This window comes from Dermacentor albipictus, chromosome 5 (genome assembly GCF_038994185.2).
Source record: "Dermacentor albipictus isolate Rhodes 1998 colony chromosome 5, USDA_Dalb.pri_finalv2, whole genome shotgun sequence".
Classification (NCBI taxonomy): Eukaryota; Metazoa; Arthropoda; class Arachnida; order Ixodida; family Ixodidae; genus Dermacentor; species Dermacentor albipictus.
The window spans coordinates 60,079,100-60,098,702 of record NC_091825.1 but is presented as its reverse complement, the minus strand read 5'-3'; the positions used below and the strand labels follow the sequence as shown (position 1 = coordinate 60,098,702).

General features: G+C 47.0%; 1 long non-coding RNA gene across 1 annotated transcript; it reads right to left on the bottom strand.

The window, feature by feature from the left end:
* Positions 1-12,120: 12,120 nt before the first annotated feature.
* Positions 12,121-18,865, bottom strand: LOC139060444 (uncharacterized). The gene is made up of 3 exons (XR_011514822.1): positions 18,801-18,865; positions 15,723-15,785; positions 12,121-12,292 (listed from the first exon to the last, which is right to left on the bottom strand). It is a non-coding gene; the product is annotated as an uncharacterized lncRNA (long non-coding RNA).
* Positions 18,866-19,603: the final 738 nt, after the last annotated feature.

Below are 19,603 nucleotides of genomic sequence, written 5' to 3'. Positions count from 1 at the left end.
ACTATTCTAAATTTTTATGGATAGTATGCTCCGTTGTTTCATAAAAAACTGGCGTCTCCATGGTTGAAAGCTCCATTTCTTGCAATCTGTCTGGGTCGTAGCTCCGTGCACTCTGAAACAAATGTACATTGTTTGGGAGCATATTTGCCACACAACAATAATTGACTTTCTTGCTTGCGTTTCCTTTTTTGTAAACGCGGCACTCTCGACATTCCTATCGAGAATAGTCTGACATATAGATAACGCGCATGCCGTTCGGGACTTGGAAGTACCGAGATCGCAGCGTTAAAGAAAAGAATTGCGACCAAGACAGGTAGCGATTTTTGTTGTGTAGCAAGATACAATCCAAAGGGTGTAATTTTGTTTATTTGCGCACGAAAGCGATCCATAATAAAAATATTTACACCCATCAAGGTGTTTTCTGGTCGCAATGGTAACAACCTTACCGTTATGGCCTTACAATTATGTATAGATGACGACTAAGGAGCTTTAGACATGCGATGAAAAAAGACGTAGTTCAAGATTATGTAATAATTCTGACAAGCACTAAAATATCCGACACAAGAATTTCACAGGGAGAGACATTATATTCTGCTGTCTGATATTCCTTCGCACTCGAAGTTCTTAGAATGATTCCATAGTATTTAACGACGCCTTCTTTAATTGCACGTCCAGTTAGAGCTCCATTAGCGTCCTCGATAAATTTTCGTAAGTCCATAATGTTAATGCTACCAGTGCGACAAAAACAAAAAACTCCTAAGGGTGTAAACGTCTTTAAAGTGTGGCGATCGTGTCTGGTGTCCCGTCCGCGGTGCCACTGTCGACGGCGTTCACGTGGTCGAAGTACAAAACCCCATAGAACTGCCAGAATTGGCCCACCTGGAAAAAGTGCACGTTGACGGGTTCCTTGTCACTTCAGCAATGCAGTCCAAATCGTTTCGAGTGGTGCAGACGAAATGTTTTGTAATATAGTCTCGATTAGGCGGAGCCCACGTGAAACGCGGCCGCTGTCATTGACAGCCCGCAGTGCCCTCCACGTGCTGGGAGGGAAAAAAAGAAGTAGGCGTAAGGACATGTGAGGTGGTTCGGAGGGAGACGGCAAGCACTGCAGACGTGAAGGAAGGAGGAGAAGAATGCGCCCAGGGCGTGTGAGTAGCGGCCAGTCGAGTTCCTGACCCATGGCCACTAGAGGCTCCAACCTGAGATCGACACCACGTCCAACTACAGCTGGTGGATGGCGAACGTCGGAAGGGCGTCCGACCCAGGCGGGCCAACATCTCCAGCGCCGTGACCGAGCCGCGCCTGGCGCATGCTGTATGGGCGTCTGACCGTAGCCTGTCTCATGTGAGTTCCTCTTCACAGCATGGTTGATCATCGCTGTCTGATGAGTAATACAACATAGTCGACTGGCTAAACCTGTTCTGCATGACCAGGTGAACTCGCTACTTTCGTAAATGTGGCGACTACTTCTTTGTTGAGCTTTCTAGGCTGTCTATATGACTGTTGTGCATGTTGTGCACTTGCTTCTTCATCTTGATGCGTGCATCCGCTAAATATAGTCCTTATCCATTTCTTTACAAACGGTCCCGTCTCTCCCATTGACAGAAACATCTTCGTTGTTTTACATTATTTATCATGAGCCAAGTTGCGGCCTGACAATGACCTATATCACAACCTCATTCAAATCAATGCGCAGGACTCCATCAGACGCTCCAGTTAAACTACATTTTCATGCTTTTATTGTCCCCTACTTTTCGACCTCATATGGACACGTTGAGCAAGCTTTGAGAACACTTAAGTTACTTTCTGCAACGGAAGATTATTTCTATTATTTTATGGCAGCACAGACTTAATGAGCTTTCTTGCATCGGCACGCTGACCAAATAAATGAAGAACTTGCTTTTGTTTGATAAGCTGCACCGAACTTTGATTTTTGTGAAGGGCCTTCGAAGCCTAGACTGAAGTGCGAGTTGGACGACACTTCACTTGACATTGATGTCAGGGCCACCAATTGCAAACGCGTCCCAGTGTAATAGACTTGGAGGCTTAAAGAAGGAGCAGCTGACCGGCTTTCTGAATAATAGGTACTTGGTTCAATGATGCCCCTCATGATCGTATATGTGGTGTGCTCACAAGTACAAAGTTTATTTTTGGGATCAAGTAAAAGAATGTAACAACGTTACACGCAATGCGTAATGGATATCCTTGGCAGTACGGCAGTCACTATGGGTAAATTTTTTGCTTTATTTGAACAATCTGTTCACCACTGTAGACCAGTGCAGTGCACCACAACTAAAAAAATTTTAATTATATGGTTTTACGTGCCAAAACCACATTCTGATTATGAGGCACACCGTAGTTGAGCACTTCGAGAATTTCAACCACCTGGCGTTTTTTAACGTGCCCCTAAATCTATGTAGCAACCACGGTGGGTCACATCACAACTACACCCAATGCTCCGTGGTGGAGCGATTCGTCCCAGCATGTTATAGGGGTGTGTAAAGCAATCATTAAAGGTGCCACATAAAGGGAAAGAATAGCTATGAAGGGTGGCCCTTGGTTGGGCTGCGGAAATTGAATGCAAATCTGAAATAAATGCATATGGTAGGGAATCAAACTTCATTAAATGCATAAACTAAGTAGTTCGTTTATCTCCCTGAAGGTTGCGCGGAGCAAAGCGTCATCGCTACGAAGGATTCGGCTGGGCATTTCTTTCAGCAGTTGCGACGCACCTTCCCATCGGCCAGTCGAACAGCCCTTATTGGGAAAGGTATCAGACGCATTATACGCAAGAACAAATGTTATCGCATTGCCCCGCAAATATATTGGAGGGACTGACGTTGGATAATTCACTAGTGAGCATTGGCATGTAACTATTGTCGAAAAACGCTATTATGGGCTTATGACCTAAGAATGCTGTTTCAAATCAGACAACTAAAGCGCAGTTGAAGTTGCTGCATGAACTTAACTAGAAGACCGGCACTAATAGGGCACCCGTCTAATGTACACAACCACTCACCGCTTCCCATCATCAACCGTCTCAGTGCTTTCACTGGCGTTCCATTTTCACCAGTGCAGTGTGGCCGGCTATAGAGCGCACCAGCTCCGGTCGACCTCTCCGTTATCGCAGCCAATAAAATTTGTCCACCTACATACTTCGTTTATCCAGACGTAAAGAATAAATTGCCCCCTGCTTGCCCGACTCTGGGTCCAGAAACCACAACCATATTTTTTAGCAGGCGCTATAGAGCCGGATATCTAAACAGCGGTCATTTGCCTAAAAACAGTGAGAGTTGTGACGTGGATGGAGTGCAAATAAGCTCAGTCACGTATGCTACTATGTAGTGTAACAACACCATATACATGGAATTTCTGTATCGCTATGGGTATTCTCCCGTCTAAAGTGCAAGTGGCACCCATGACGGCTCTGTACAAGACGATCGCAAGAGCATACCATTGCAAACTATTGACTGGTATCTGTTCTTCCCGTATATTCTGATGGTTTCATAAAAATCATGTTTGTTGCATATCTCGCTTTTGTAAAAAAAAACTCCTAAAAATCACAATATTGATGCGTGTACATATCTTTATCGGGCGACCACGTTTCGCCGCCTAACAAATGTATTCGCACAGCGCGGGATGCGCCTGCATGTATCCGAAGTTTCTGGAAAGTTATCGATGCTTCTATCCGGCTGCCTGTTGTCGCCGAACTTTGTGTTATCTGATTTCATCGCGTGACGCGAGTGGTGTAGAACTTTGTGGAAGGCACGCGGGTCCGAACGATTAGTCTGGAACGTTCGACGACTGCTGTATAAAAGCCGACAAGCTTGACCCGTTGATCAGATTTTCGACGATCGCCGACTGTGTTCGCCGCTCTCGTTGCGCTTTAAGTGTAGCCTGTTGTGTGGGCACAGGTTCACCCAATAAAAGCTAGTTTTGCCTTTCACAGTATTGCTACTGTGTTCTTTGACGTCACGACCACGTGGCATCTGGTGGAGGTGCTTTTGGTCCATGTACCGGATGCCCTCGACAGGCCGTTATCCAAGCCCGGACCGTAAAGAGAGCACCAACGTGGTCACGGACCATCGAGTAAGCCGTCGTCTACAACAGCTGCCCCCGGAGCACGGACTTCTACCTGAGAAGACCAAGAAGATTGTGGCCAAGACAACCACAATGGCTGTCCCAGTCTCCCCCATCGTACTTCAACAACCCAGAGAGCCCCCTACCTTCCGTGGAGCTACGTCGGAGGATGCTGAAACCTGGCTCGAAACCTTCGAAAGGATCTCGACCTTCAATAACTGGACCTCTGAGGATAAGTTACGACACGTGTACTTCTCCTTGGAAGATGCCGCGAGGACTTTGTTCGAGAACCGGGAGTCCACCCTAGCAACATGGGACCTGTTCCGCAGTAACTTCCTCAGTACGTTCACGAGCGTTGTCCGAAAAGAAAGAGCCGAAGTTCTGCTGGAAACCCGAGGCCAACTACCTAATGAGACCATCGCTGTCTTCACAGAAGAGATGACCTGTCTTTTCCGGCACGCCAACCCGGAAATGTCCGAAGAGAAAAAAGTGCGTTTCTTGATGCAAGGCGTAAAGCAAGAACTTTTCGCCGAACTAATCCGAAACCCACCGAAGACCGTAGCTGAGTTCCTGACAGAGGCTACGACGATTGAGAAAACGTTAGACATGCGCACTAGGCAATATAACCGCCAAGTGCTCACGCCTCAGTGCGCCATCCAAGCGCTAGACTCCGTTGATCTCCAAGAGACCATAAGGGCCATTGTGCGCGAAGGACTCCGCAAGGTCTTGCCTTCGTCGCAACCTCAAGTAGCCTCGATCGCTGACATCGTGAAAGATGAGGTTCAGCGATCGCTGGGAGCTTCTGAGGTGCAACCTGAAATACCACAGCCCCAGCCAAAAGCGATGACCTACGCCGCCGTCGCACGCCGTCAAGGTCCCCCGCCGCGACCACGCCAGGGCCCTGTCACGCCTCAGTTCCGTCGTCCGCCACCGCCGCCACAGCCAGCACGACCAGCCATCGCCCAGCGCTCCTACGCGAGGAAGACGAACATTTGGCGCACCCTCGACCACCGCCCGCTCTGCTACCACTGCGGCGAAGCCGGCCCCGTCTACCGACGATGCCCATACCGGGAGATGGGACTGTGAGGTTTCGCCGTCAACGCTCCGCGCCCGCAGCAAGGTGAACGCCCTCGCGATATCGCCGACTACCTCGCCGCTGCTCAGTGGAGCTCTCGACGACCGTCGCGTTCACCATCACCAGGCCGCTACCCGTCGCCGCAGCGCCGAGCATACACTGGCCGAGCCCGGGGCCAATCCGTGAGTCCATATCCGGAAAACTAAAAGCAGCAAACGAAGGAACTGCGGTTGCTCTTCGTCGAACTGACGAAGATCCTCCGCCGCCGACGAAGACGCCGAAGACGCCGAAGAAATTACCTCGACGACATACCGACACGCCGCCGTCCCGACGAAGTGTGAAGGCAAAGAATACAATGACGAAAGACGACCTGACGACGGCCCATACCAGCCACAGGTCTACGCGACACAGCAGTGATCCGACGCCACGACCTAACTGTAACGCAAGACAAAGAACCACCGACCTCAACGTGCTTCTCGACGGACACGCAGTTACCGCCTTAGTGGACACAGGGGCTGATTACTCCGTCATGAGTGGACACATCGCCGCCCAGTTGAAGAAGGTTAAGACTGCATGGGAAGGCCCTCAAATTCGTACCGCTGGAGGACACCTGATTACGCCGACTGGAATCTGCACGGCAAGAATTACCGTTCATGACCGGACTTACCCTGCCACCTTCGTCATCCTCCAACAGTGTTCACGTGACGTAATTCTCGGCATGGATTTCTTAAACCAACATGGCGCAGTCATCGACCGGAAGTCGAAGTCGATAATCCTGTCTGAAGATCAAGTGATACCACCGGAAAGCTCTCGTGGTCATCATGCCTTAAGCGTGCTCGAAAGTCAAGTCAACATCCCACCTCACTCCAGTATTGTCATTTCCGTCAGCACAAAAACACCTGCCGACGTAGAAGGCGTCATCGAGGGTGACCAACGTCGAGTGCTAGACCATGAAATTTGCGTCGCAAGAGGGATCGCTCGACTCCACGGACGGAAAACGGAAGTGATGGTAACTAAGTTCAGCCAAGAGTTCAAGCACATCAGCAAGGGCACGACAATCGCGTACACCGAGAAAATTGTGCAAATGAGCAATGCCTTAGTCCTCTCAGATTCTGCCGCATCTACACCGCCGACCATAGTCCCCGAACGAGACTTCGACGTAAACCCACGTCTCCCCATAAGCAAGCAGCAACAGCTCGGAAATCTTCTCCGACGATACAAGGACTGCTTTTCAACTTCATCGAAGATGCGACAAACACCAGTTGCAAAGCATCGCATAATAACCGAAGAGTGCGCTCAACCACTCCGCCAGAGCCCTTACCGAGTTTCGACGCCAGAACGTGAAGCTATTAGGCAACAAGTCGCCGAAATGCTCCGCGACGACATCATCCAGCCGTCGAAAACCCCGTGGGCATCTCATGTTGTCCTGGTGAAGAAAAAGGACGGAACCTTACGTTTCTGCGTCGATTGTCGTCATCTGAACACGATCACGAAGAAGGATGTATACCCCCTCCAACGAATAGACGCATCGGATCGGCTCTGCAACCCTAAATACTTCTCGTCGATGGACCTCAAGTCTGGCTACTCGCAAATAGAAGTCGACAAAAGAGATCTCATCACCCAGACGGCCTCTACGAGTTCAAGGTTATGCCATTCGGACTGTGCTCAGCGCCTGCAACTTTCCAGCGCGTCATGGACACGGTTTTAGCAGGATTGAAGTGGCAGACCTGTCTCGTTTACTTGGATGACGTCGTCGTCTTCGCCGGAAATTTTGACGATCACTTTAGGCGGCTTGCAACTGTACTAGAGGCCATAAAATCATCAGGGCTCACTCTGAAGCCAGAAAGTGCCGCGTCGCTTACGACGAGCTTCTGTTCCTAGGCCATGTCATAAGCAAATCCGGAGTACGCTCCGAGCCGCAGAAAACAGCTGCCATCGCAAAGCTCCCGCAGCCCATCGACAAGAAGGCAGTGCGTAGATTCCTTGGCATGTGTGGCTACTACAGGCGCTTTGTCAAGGGCTTTTCACGCATCGCTGAGCCGCTAACACATCTAACCAAATCTGATGTCGAGTTCAAATGGCAAACGCCGCAGGCCGACGTATTTCAATAACTATAACGACGCATGCAGTCACCGCCGGTACTTGCACATTTCGACGAAGACGCCGATACCGAAATCGACACTGACGCCAGTAGCCTAGGCCTCGGTGCCGTCCTAGACCAGAAGAAAGACGGACATGAACGGGTGATATCTTATGCTAGCCGGTCGCTGTCAAAAGCGGAAGGCAATTATTCTACGACTGAAAAGGAATGCCTCGCCATAATTTGGGCTACAGCAAAATTCCGCCCCTACTTATATGGCAGGCCATTCAAGGCGTCAGCGACCATCACGCGTTGTGTTGGCTAGCTAACTTGAAGGACCCTTCAGGACGGCTGGTGAGGTGGAGCCTCAGACTGCAAGAATATGACGTCATGGTGATCTACAAGTCCGGACGAAAACACTCAGACGCCGACTGCCTATCACGCGCCCCCATCGATCCCCTGCCGGAAGACGACGAGGATGATGACGCCTTCCTCGGAATAATAAGCGCAGAAGACTTCGCTGAACAGCGACGAGCAGACCAGGAGCTAAAAGCCTCGTCGAGTATTTGGAAGGGAACACCGACGTAGTACCTAGGGCATTTAAGCGCGGATTGTCTTCGTTCACATTACAAAACAACCTGCTCGTAAAGAAGAACTTCTCGCCAGTCCGCGCCAGCTACCTTCTTGTTGTTCCGTCAGCGCTGCATCCAGAAGTACTGTACGCTCTACATGATGATCCCACCGCTGGGCACCTCGGATTCTCCCGAATGTTGTCGAGGATACAGGAAAGGTATTACTGGGCGCGTCTGACCGCCGACGTCGCTCGTTACGTCAAGACATGTCGAGACTGTCAGCGACGCAAGACACCACCGACAAGGCCAGCAGGATTACTACAGCCGATCAAACCTTCTGACCAACCATTTCAGCAGATCAGGATGGATTTGTTGCGACCGTTTCCGGCGTCAACATCCGGGAATAAGTTGATCGTCGTGGCGACGGCCTATCTCACCCGCTTTGCTGAAACTAAAGCACTACCGAAGGGCAGCGCAGCCGAAGTGGCGAAATTTTTCGTCGAGAACATTCTGCTGCGACATGGTGCCCCAGAAGTCCTCATCACCGACAGAGGAACAGCGTTTACAGCAGAGGTCACCGAAGCCATTCTGCAGTACAGCCATACAAGCCACAGGAGGACAACTGTCTATCACCCGCGGACGAATGGTCTCACGGAGCGCCTGAACAAGACCCTCGCCGACATTCTAGCAATGCATGTCGACGTCGAGCACAAGACGTGGCACGCGGTCCTGCCGTACGTAACCTTTGTTTACAACACGGCGGTGCAAGAAACAACACAGATCACGGCGTTTAAGCTAGTGTACGGCAGGAACCCGACAACGACGCTCGACGCCATGCTGCCGCACGTCACCGACGAAGAGAATCTTGACGTCGCGACCTTTCTCCAGCGCGCCGAAGAAGCCCGACAAATGGCCCGCCTACGGATCAAGAACCAGCAGCGTACCGACAGCCGACACTACAACTTCCGACGACGCTTCGTCGAGTACCAGCCCGGTGACTGTGTTTGGGTTTGGACCCCTATACGCCGACGAGGACTGAGCGAGAAGCTTTTGCGTCGCTATTTCGGACCGTACAAGATCATCCGACTTGTAGACGCACTGGACTATGAGGTCGTGCCAGGTGGCATTTCGCTATCACAGCGGCTCCGCTCACGACCTGAAATAGTCCACGTTGGCGACTCAAGCCGTACTGCCAGCGTTAATGAACTTTGGGACTTCACGTAACTGACCTTTGGACTTTGTTTCTTTTCGTTGTTTTGTTACTTATCTTTAATGAGTGTCCATTTGTGCTTCGCTCTTTTATATTTCTAGCATCAGTACGATGCCTTTTAATAGGGGGGTATTGACGCGTGTACTTATCTTAATCGGGCGACCACGTTTCGCCGCCTAACAAATCTAATCGCACAGCGCGGGATGCACCTGCATGTATCCGAAGTTTCTGGAAAGTTATCGATGCTTCTATCCGGCTGTCTGTTGTCGCCGAACCTTCTATTATTTGATTTCATCGCGTGACGCGAATGGTGTAGAACTTTGTGGAAGGCACACGGGTCCTAGCGATTAGTCTGGAACATTCGACGACTGCTGTATAGAAGCCGACGCGCTTGACCCGTTGATCAGATTTTCGACGATCGCCGACTGTGTTCGCCGCTTTCGTTGGGCTTTAAGTGTAGCTTGTTTTGTGGGCACAGGTTCGCCCAATAAAAGTTAGTTTTGCCTTTAACAGTATTGCTACTGTGTTCTTTGAAGTCGCGACCACGTGTCAATATGATCGAAAATAATACGCATAGAGAACATTCACTGCGTCCTTTTATTCGAGAAAAGAGATCATTAGTGTATTCGCCGACTTTAAATAAAGTCAATAAATATTTGTGTAGTGCACAGATGAAAGATTGTTTGTGCTGACGATTGATTATCACATAAAAAACTCAGTGCCCTTCCAATCCGCGGAGAACGATGACCAGCAAAGCTGTGTATGTGGGCTCCTTAATGACGAACTGCACCTACGCCGCGGGTCGGCCCAGCATTTCAGTATTGTCAGGATCGGATCACGAATGGGGAGTGCCTAACGCGTGCTTCACCTACGCTGTGGGTCTGCCCGTCATGGCCCTATCTTCGGGATCGGTCCACGTATGGGGAGCTCTTTGCTTACGACACGAAAATTTCCTTCGAGAGTATACAGGTATAGAGCTTCGCTGTAAAACAACAGTTTTTTAGGTGTACGGCAATTAGTCCTTGTTGGTCCCCTGCTCATTACATGATATAAAGTAAGCGTAGTCTATTAATAGTTAAGTGTATCATATAATTAGTTAAGTTTATCAAATTCGCACACGATGCTACTCTATTTTTTCACCGCAGCATACGATAATAACCTTCTGAAAAAGGTAATGACGTCTTACAAAAGGTAGACTGCTTGAAAAACACCAATAGGTGAAAATATTGATAAGTTAACAATAATTGCTAATGAAAGAAAAGTTGCAGTGTTTTACTTGAAGCTTACGCCTCTATAAAGTAAAGTTGTATTTAGAGGTCTAAAATATAGGGATTTTCAAGTGGGTGAATGTACTGGACGTTCACTTCTTCAGGTCCTTGCAATAGAATGAAGGCGTGAATATCATGGTAATATAAGAAATTCGTGAATTTGCAACATTAAACCACATCTGGTGCCTTACCCTCAAGTTGCTGAAATTAATAACATGTGTTCTTTAACTGCTATCTTAATTATTGTTAACTGGTACAGCCAAATGTACAGAGCCAAACTTTACAAAATCGTGGACAATGCGGATGAAGATACTGATATTGGTAGACAGTGCATCGACTTTAGTACCTACTGATTTGTTATTTAAAAAATATATGATAAAAACATTTAACGGCATATACCAATTCAGACTAAGGTGATATTACTGCCTTCGTTGGAAACTCTCAAATGTTCTTTTCATGAAGATGGCGAATCTTTGTGCAAAAAGGCGTATAAAAAATATAAACACAGCAAGTTCCTTATTTTCGAACTAATTATGTCTCTCAAGGCTTTCAGTGTACTCTTTCTCTAAAGCTAAATTATTAAACTTGAAGGGGAATACATGTGGCCTTATTAGGTTTAGTAAAATTACTGGTGCTTTTATTTGTATATAATCATAGTATTTTATTAAAGTGTCGCAGATTTATCATTAAGCTTCTATTGTTTAGGCTAAAATGTCTTCTTTAAATGCGTTAGCGTTCGGAGTTACAAAGTGGAAAAATGTGTATGTGCATAAAGTGTGGGAAGCTGGTGACATGGCAGAGGCAGAGCGCACATGGGAGAGCGTAGGAAAGTGTTGATGTGTGTTCATAACTACATACATACCAAAGCTGAGCTGCGGAAATATTTTGTTGAAATGTCATTTTATGTCTTCGCACGTAGACGCCGCATGTTCACTTGGTGATTACCATAACTACTTGTGAACATGTGTATGACCATTTCGGCGTTTCGATTTTTGATTTTATTGCTCAAACTTTGTGCAAAGATTACTAGACTCTGTTTGCATAAATGGTAAATGTTTCTCTTCATCGAATGCAACTATTGTATGTGTGTCTGTTCAAGATTTCCTGTACCAATCGTGTGGTACTGTTTCTAAGGGTTTTCTGGACACAGTCAAGCTGCGCAGGAAGCTTTTTGCCAGAAAACCCTCCACTTGAACATCGAAAATTACCTTTTACTTATACCTACATAAATTAATGCAACACGGAGATATGCGCTGGACCACCATCAGGCTTGACGTGTCTTGAATAAGCTCATGAACAAATCCTTGCAATGGGGTGAACGTAGCTTATATCATATATCAAAAACATCCAAGAGGGGTGACGTTATGCGGAGTCATTCTCTCGCACTTACCGGTAAATTGTCACTCATTTTTAATAGTAGGTTTTAGCGATTATCTCATGCATGCTGCTTTTCTTTTTCTGCTCTTTCCTTGTGGCCTGCTCATTCTTGAAAGCAATGCGTCTTTCGAAAATTTTGAACACTGCGATAATATGTTGGCTTTCTTCAGCTGTCGTTATTCATCAAGAAAGCGAAAGACCCCTAAAACCATAAAACGTAGTGCTACTTCCTCCATTTCTTGTTACACTTTATCTTGTGACGGAGTAAGTGAAGCAATCGAACGAATAATATGGGGGAATGTGAAAACACAAATTTTGTTTTGCTTTGGACGCAACTTAAAAAAGTCCAAACAGTCAAAATTACGTTGGGGTAATGTACTGTGTTGCCTTTGAAAAACTACTGGCACAAATTTCGAAGGTTGAAGTAACGCTTGACAGCACAACTTTCTCAACTCGTCGTTCTTTTATTTGTGCCCTGTATTGCACAATTGGGTTATATCATCGAAATACTAGAATCCTGGCATCATCCACGGTGACTGCTGGTTCACTTCTTTTTTAGTCCGATTCCACTATTTCCTCCGACCATGCCTCCTAGAGCAGCAGCTTCGTTGGGTGCGATGATGATCACAGCTGAAAGCACAGATTTCATAACTTAATAAATGACATCTTTGATTGAGAGGACATATGTGCGTGTCGCAAGAGATTTTGAAGTTGGGTTACTGACCTATATAATTCTGATGTCTGTTCGGACACTTAGCCGTGAGAAAATTATTAGTATCAAAGGAAAAGCTGTTTCAGTACAAGTTGGTTTTGAACCGTACATAAGAGCATTGCTTTCTGTGACTGCAATCTGAAATTGCCCAACCAGAACGGAGCGGTTTATTGCACCATAAGCAAGTCAAGCAGCATGTCTCGTTTAACCAGCTTTTTGCTGCTTTTTTGAAGAAATGGAAGCGACAAAAGCTTAACAGAAAGCTAAAGACACGCATCGCTCTCCTTACCAAGTAGGCTCAAGACTATGCGCACCATCTTGTCAGCAGCACTGGCAAGCTTTCTGTCACAAGCTACAGGGTACTCTGAGCACGAAGAGGACCTGGCCCCTCCTACGCGCACTCTTAGCCACTGAACCCAGAAAGACGAAACAGACGCAACATCTCCAGAGTCTTATCCACAACCACGTCGCATCAGAAGAACACCTCGTGCGTGAACTACAAAAGAAACTATGCTGAGATGCACCCTCTACCGTGTCAACTCGAAGCAAAGAATACTCCGCAAAACCGAATACAAAACTAGACTGACCCTTTACGCAGGCCGAAATCCGCGTAGCCCTATCCAAGCTGACTAGAAATACTAGCTCTAGTAAAGACCGGATCATTAAGAAACACCCGCGCAACCTACCGCAGCAGGCCACCGAGGCTCTCCTCCCTTACTACAACGAGTGCTGGGAGAAAGGAGAACTGCCTGCTGTGTGGACACACTCGGACATCACAATGATCCCCAAGCCCAGCAAACCGCTCAACTTAGAGAACCTACGCCCGATCTCCCTCACCTCGTGCGCGGGGAAGCTTTTCGAGCATATGGTGCAAGACAGCATTACCCAGTACCTGAAGGACAACGGCCACCTGCCAGACACCATGTTCGGCTTCAGGCAGCACCTCTCAACGCAGGAGGTACTCTTAGAAGTAAAAGAAGGCCTTCTAGATCACCTAAGCAATCGAAGCAAATACTCCATAGTGGCAGTAGACGTCAAGGCAGCCTTTGATAACGTTAGCCACGACGTGATGCTCAACAATCTCGAAGGCGCCGGCTGTGGCACTAGGATATACGCATACGTCAGAAACTTTCTGACCCAGTGAAAGCTCCCGCAGTGAAACCTTCCTACTTCTAAACACAGCCACCCCGCAAAGGTTGGTCATTTCACCGCTACTGTTTAACGTAGCTATGATCAAGCTACACCCACTCCTCGAGACCATACCAGATCTGCGTCACGCGATGTATGCTGATAACATCACGCTCTGGACCAGAGCTACGAACGTTGGAAGGCAGGAAAGTAGCTTACAAGAAGAAGTAGACACCACGAAAGCTCTCTCCGAAACTGCGGCCTCCGCTGCGCCCCAGAGAAGTCTGAACACCTCGTTCTGAAAGCAAGAACGAGAGGCCGGCAACCAAACTACGAAGTGCCCGACCCCAGCGTCACCCTCAACAGGACAACAATCACAAAGGTCGACGTCATGCGAATACTTGGACTCCACATCCGCAAAAACGAATCCGGAGCTGCCAGCCTACCGAGACTAGAACGCACCCTTTCGCCACTCACACACCTCGTCAAGAGGATCTCAAGTCGAAGAAGCGGGCTCAAGGAACAAGACACTCTAAGAATAATACAAGCACTGCTCACCAGCCGCATCACATACGGCACGCCGTACCTGGCTTTGAAGAATGCTGAAATAAAAAAGCTCAGCATCATGATAAGGAAAGCAATCAATGTCGCCCTAGGACTCTCCGCCATGGCCTCTATTTCACATCTCTTAAAAGATGAGCGTCCACAACACGTGGCAAGAGCTCGCCGAAGCGCACAAGAACAGCCAGGCGGAACGACTCAAGCTCACGCCCACAGTCAGATCACTACTCCGACACCTGAACTACAACGAGACGTATGTCGCAGACACGGACAAGAAAGAGCGCATCCCAGCGGACGTTTGAGAGTGCACTTGCATCGCACGTGTCCCGCGCAACATGCATCCCATATAGCTCGAGAGTATAAGACAGGCTAGAGCAAACGCCATCAAATGAAGTTTCAAGCATGATCCGAATGCCCGCTACACCAGCGCTTCCAGGTATCTGCATCGAAACGCGTACGCTGTCAGCGTCGTAGACTCCCGAGTCTGCGAGCTAGCATCGGCAACCATCAAAGCACGCAACGCGCAAATGGCTGAAGAAGCGGCAATCGCTCTGGCCGACACCACATGCACAGACGCAGCGCTTATATTCACCGACTCTCAGGCCACCTGTAAAAACTTCTTGAGGAGCCGCATCTCGGTCGATGCACTCAAGATGCTAAAAAGACGAAGCGCTCCGCTCCCGTACACCTGCGTAACGTAGGTACCCGGACACAAGGGACTAGAGAGGAATGAAGCGGTTCACGCCACTGCCCGCGAGCACGTCAGCCGGGCTCCCCTTTCCCCACGCGCTCTCCGAACCGCGACAGAATAGGCGGAGGGCGTACCCACCAACTATTCGGCCACATTGCAACATTACAGGCTCGAGCATCGAGTGTGCCCTCCGCCACACCCTAAACTCGGCAGAGAAGAAAGCTTGATCCTTAGACGCCTGCAGAGAATAGGTACACTCGCGGAACGATGATGCATCACCTCTACCCGACGCTCCACGGCTACCTCTGCCCACTCTGCAACGTACCCGACACTCTGGAACACTTGCTCCTGAATGCCCGTGGCAGGAAAGCAGCGAAATGCAACCAGAAACGGACGCAAAATGAGCACGAGAAGCAAACCACCTGTTTGAAACGTGGGAGGCCAAGCTAACCCTCGGGAACCTGGAAGACCAAGGACAACTCATCGCCAGGGCCAAGAGGGCAGTCGAAGCCAGAGGGTTCCTGAACTAAGGAGCATTCCCACCTTAGGGTGATACCGGGCCTCACTCGGGACACTGTATCGTATAATAAACGGTTTAATAATATCCCCATACTAAATGCGTGATAAATAGTAGATGCACATATTAAGTGGCTTTTTAAATATAAATGTCTTCTTTCATTTGTTTCTCTATTCCTTTGCGAAATATGCTGTAACGAGATAATGTTAAAGAAAGACAACAAACAGCCGGATTTCACTAAACCTTATGTTGTTTAGTTTTCTCAGCATCGTATTTTTATACTTCATGCCAGTTATGATCTAAGTTCTATTCGTTAGGCATCATTGGTTTGGCGCATAAACGTAAATATAAAAAAGTCATAAGCGCTCTTGGCCCAAACAATACTTCTCCGAAAATCATAGTCAAAGTGCTCTCATAAGAACTATCACACAAGTTGAGAAGTTTTGGTTACCTACGGCCACCGCAACCGCTGCAAGAAGGTCCATTCCCAATACTCGCTTCATATTGACAGGTGCTGTAAAAGAAATTGGTCAGAAATATCTGAAGCATACAGATAACACCGGCTTGCAGCGATATGTTTTGCGAGATATTAGCCCCTTCGCTCTATTTGGGCTTTAGTTTTTTAGTAACATACGCGAGAGGTAAGAGTTCTTTTTCTAGGCGAACTTTCTGATAGCTCTACCAGTTTGCACAATCGTGGTCGCTTCACTTTTCCGGGAGTGCATTTCCAATTATCCACATTGACCTACAATAATCGACTTGATCTGCTTTGAATACTCCTACCACTAGCAATTTTACATTGGCTTTCTTCAGTAGTGCACATGTGGAACGGCCACCTTTCCTTTAAATTTATTCTTCAAGAACAGTGGGTGACCTTACCTGGACCGCAGCTTACACTCGCTAGTTTGCAACGAACGTTTCGTTTTGTTTAAAAAAAGTTCTCTTTTTCTACATCACTATCAATAGATAACAAAGTTTGGCACGTACGCATCTGAAAACACATGGATGTTAATTTCACTGCGATTTGCAGCAATGGAGGTGTCAACTTGAGAGACCCCAGAAGCACGCTGAATTTCAGCAGGCACAGTGTAGAATATCTATGAGAATAGTATGGGTGGATCATTAGAAAGGTAGCTATCGGACTACCAAACCATACCTGAAGCATAATCCCGAAGCCGAAAGAAAAACATTTGTAACGGTGTTTAATTAAAGTTGAGAAACACCAGATCAACACCAGCCTAGCAGCAACGAACAACCTGTGCTCTCTTGCAAGTCACAGCACGAGTAGTCGTCGTGGTCTCCGAGCTGCTATCGGAAACCCGAGGCGCGTCCGTTTCATTACACGCTATTTTTGCTGGAACCTGAAGTGAACCACATGATAACGATTCGTTACACTGCGAAGTGAAACTGAAAAATAAAAAGTAAGGGCTTTCGGTTCAGTTTGGCCGCCTTCTGCCGAGCTTTTCGTCAGTATATTGCCAGCACTTCTGGCTCACCACTGCTACCTGATTCATGAGGAAGTACGATTTTACCGTGATGTTGAATGTAGCAGCACAATTGTTACAGTTTTCGGGGTATCCCGTCGGCATGCAGACAAGATATTTGGTTAACGCGACAATACTCGGATCGCATTGGGCACCCGGGGCTCGCGAAAATGTGGTGCATGCATAGTACTTCAGGCAGCGGAGCACGTATACGTGTTGCATGACCCAGTAAAGCTTTGAACTGCAGGCACTGACGTTTTCATGATGTAAATTAACAATAAAAAATATGTTACTCGTACTTTGGTCGGAAACATTGTGCGCCTTAAGATAAACTGCGGGCAGTCAAGTACATTCCCATGCCAAGGTGCACCAAATACGTTCACAGATAATTGGTCCTCTGCTTCCAATTCCGTCGGCGGGTTTGAAAATTTTCGGATGTTGCGCGCCCTCTTACTCAGCTAGCCAAGAAAGATGCTGCCTTCATCTGGGGCCCAATATTGTCAACTAAGACAGCCATCAAGGTGCTCTTAGAATATTAAGTTAACACAGGCCTCAGTCCACAGTTCGGAACGTGGCCTTTGAGAATTAACGTGTATATAGTCGCATCCTGCTTACAAATTTTTCTCATGATTACTCGTCAGTCCTTTATGTTACACCTCTTCTCTTTCTGCCTAAGTGGAGTCTCAGATCGGAGGGTGGTTCTGAGTTTCTTGAATATATTTACTTCTCTCTCTCGCTCCCTGGTTAAAGCATCACTTCACATGGACTTCAACATTGGTGATGGATCTCCCTAATTCTTTTTTAACTATGTTCAGCCTGAAGAACGAAACGCTCAAGTTATTAGCGCAGCTTACAACTTACGTCTTCTTCTTGTACCAAAGAAGTTTGTGCTGATTTCCTGCAGTAATTCTTCGCTAAGGCAAATAAAATTAAACCAGTTTCACCTATCACTTTTCGGTTTAAAAGTTCAACATGAACTTAACCAATTTTGTTGAATCAAAACGAAAACCAGAGCCAAAAATGTTTGTTCAGACAGTTTGGTAGATATAGAGCTTGGAGAACCATCTATAACCCACACACTTTTTAAGAAAAGCGCCTCAGGAAGTCCGCAATGAGGATTTTCGAGCAAACGCTCTTTTAAAATGATTTTGAGTATAGGGCCCTCAATTTATGAAGATAATGGTACATGGCAGTTAGCAGGCCGAGCATTTTCTCAAAAATGTATAGCCTGCATATTCTCTTTAAGGTGTCTATTGTAAAGACCACTGAATGGACGCATTATTCACATGAAACAGTAGCAGTTGGCCGCGGTGGTGTTTCGGTGGCTTAGGTCTGCAATAGGCGCCGTAACTTGTTCGTTCCATGGCGCACTTATCCGCTACACAATACGCCAGTACCACACGTATGGCGTGAGTAGTCGCATGAAATGGTTGTTCCCAAGCAAACCTAAAGCACAGCATAATGCTATGATTAGTTTGGAATCTTCGCCTCACAGGGTCCAACTGCTTACCAGATATTCGACTCAATTGTTATTCGTATTTGGCCCCCACTCTGCAAAGGAGTGTGATCATGCTTCAGATTTCAGTAGATTATCAAGTATCGTACAGAATAGCCAAGCTCCTCCCTTCATATTTTATAAAAAATGCAATACCTTCAATACACTCAATTTCCCGCTTTATATATGGCAATACGACTCGAAAGACCTGAGTAAACAGAGACTTAGCCACAAATTGCGCTTGCGTACTGAATGTTACCAACGTTATCATGAAGTACAACAAAAGCACAACTGTCGCTTTCATTTTCATAAAAGAATAGTGTTTTATCTAAGACAATACAATGCTGACCATTTCACTCTGTTGCAAAAGGTCAACACAGAATCAAAGTCCAATCAGTAACCTTCAGACACGATTTCATTAAACAAGCGATCTTGTTGTCTTAGATGGGTACAGAATACGTAAAATGGCGATAACATGTTCAGAAACTTAACATATGCGCAGCGATAAGAAATGCGCGTCATTATGCAGTTAACGTAGTTTTTCACTCACCGGTTCTTGCGCTGCAAGCCTTGAGTTGGGTTAGCAATAGAAGCAGGTATAATAGAAGACCTGGTCCTGTGGGCCTTAAATACAACGGAGCATTATTCAGGTTTGTCCTTTAGGTCATGGATAGAACGCAACGAATAATGTAATTGAGAAACGAATTCTACGATTGCGAGATTTTTCATTCAAAGTTCCATCAAATTTGTGAGCCGAGGATATATATCTTTATACAAAACAAAGAAATATAACTCGCAGTGACATATTAGAATGTCCCCGTAGGAATAGGAAATTGCAGAAATAAGAGGAAACTCTTCTTTGATGGTAGAATTCACATTGTTAGCAAAAAAAAACTAAAATTGAAAACGCACCAGCCGGTAATCACGGAATTTGACAGTTCATTTTATGGCTTTATTAAACCTAAATTGGCTGTCATATTCGTCAGGAGCAAATAAGTTCTTCAAGGGAACAGTGCAAACGGTGCGCACCAGCGCCAGAACGTCAAGCAATGGACTCAACCTTTTCAAAATGATAACGTCGCAAATGATTAACTCTGCTTCTATTTTGTTAAGTAAAACCAGAAATGCAGGTCGTCACTCCAACCGAGGGGGAGGGACCCCCTGCTAGATGCTATGTTCATTTGTACGCGGACAGTTCGGGAGCGCTGCAATCACGGCGCGCACGCGCCTATGTCACATGGTATCTTTTTTTTGTATTTTGCGGGCATCCGCAGTACGCTGAAAAACATTAATACATAATAGATAGAAAGTTAGAAACTGTCAAATCGGACGTCTTACAAAGCGCTCTATAGC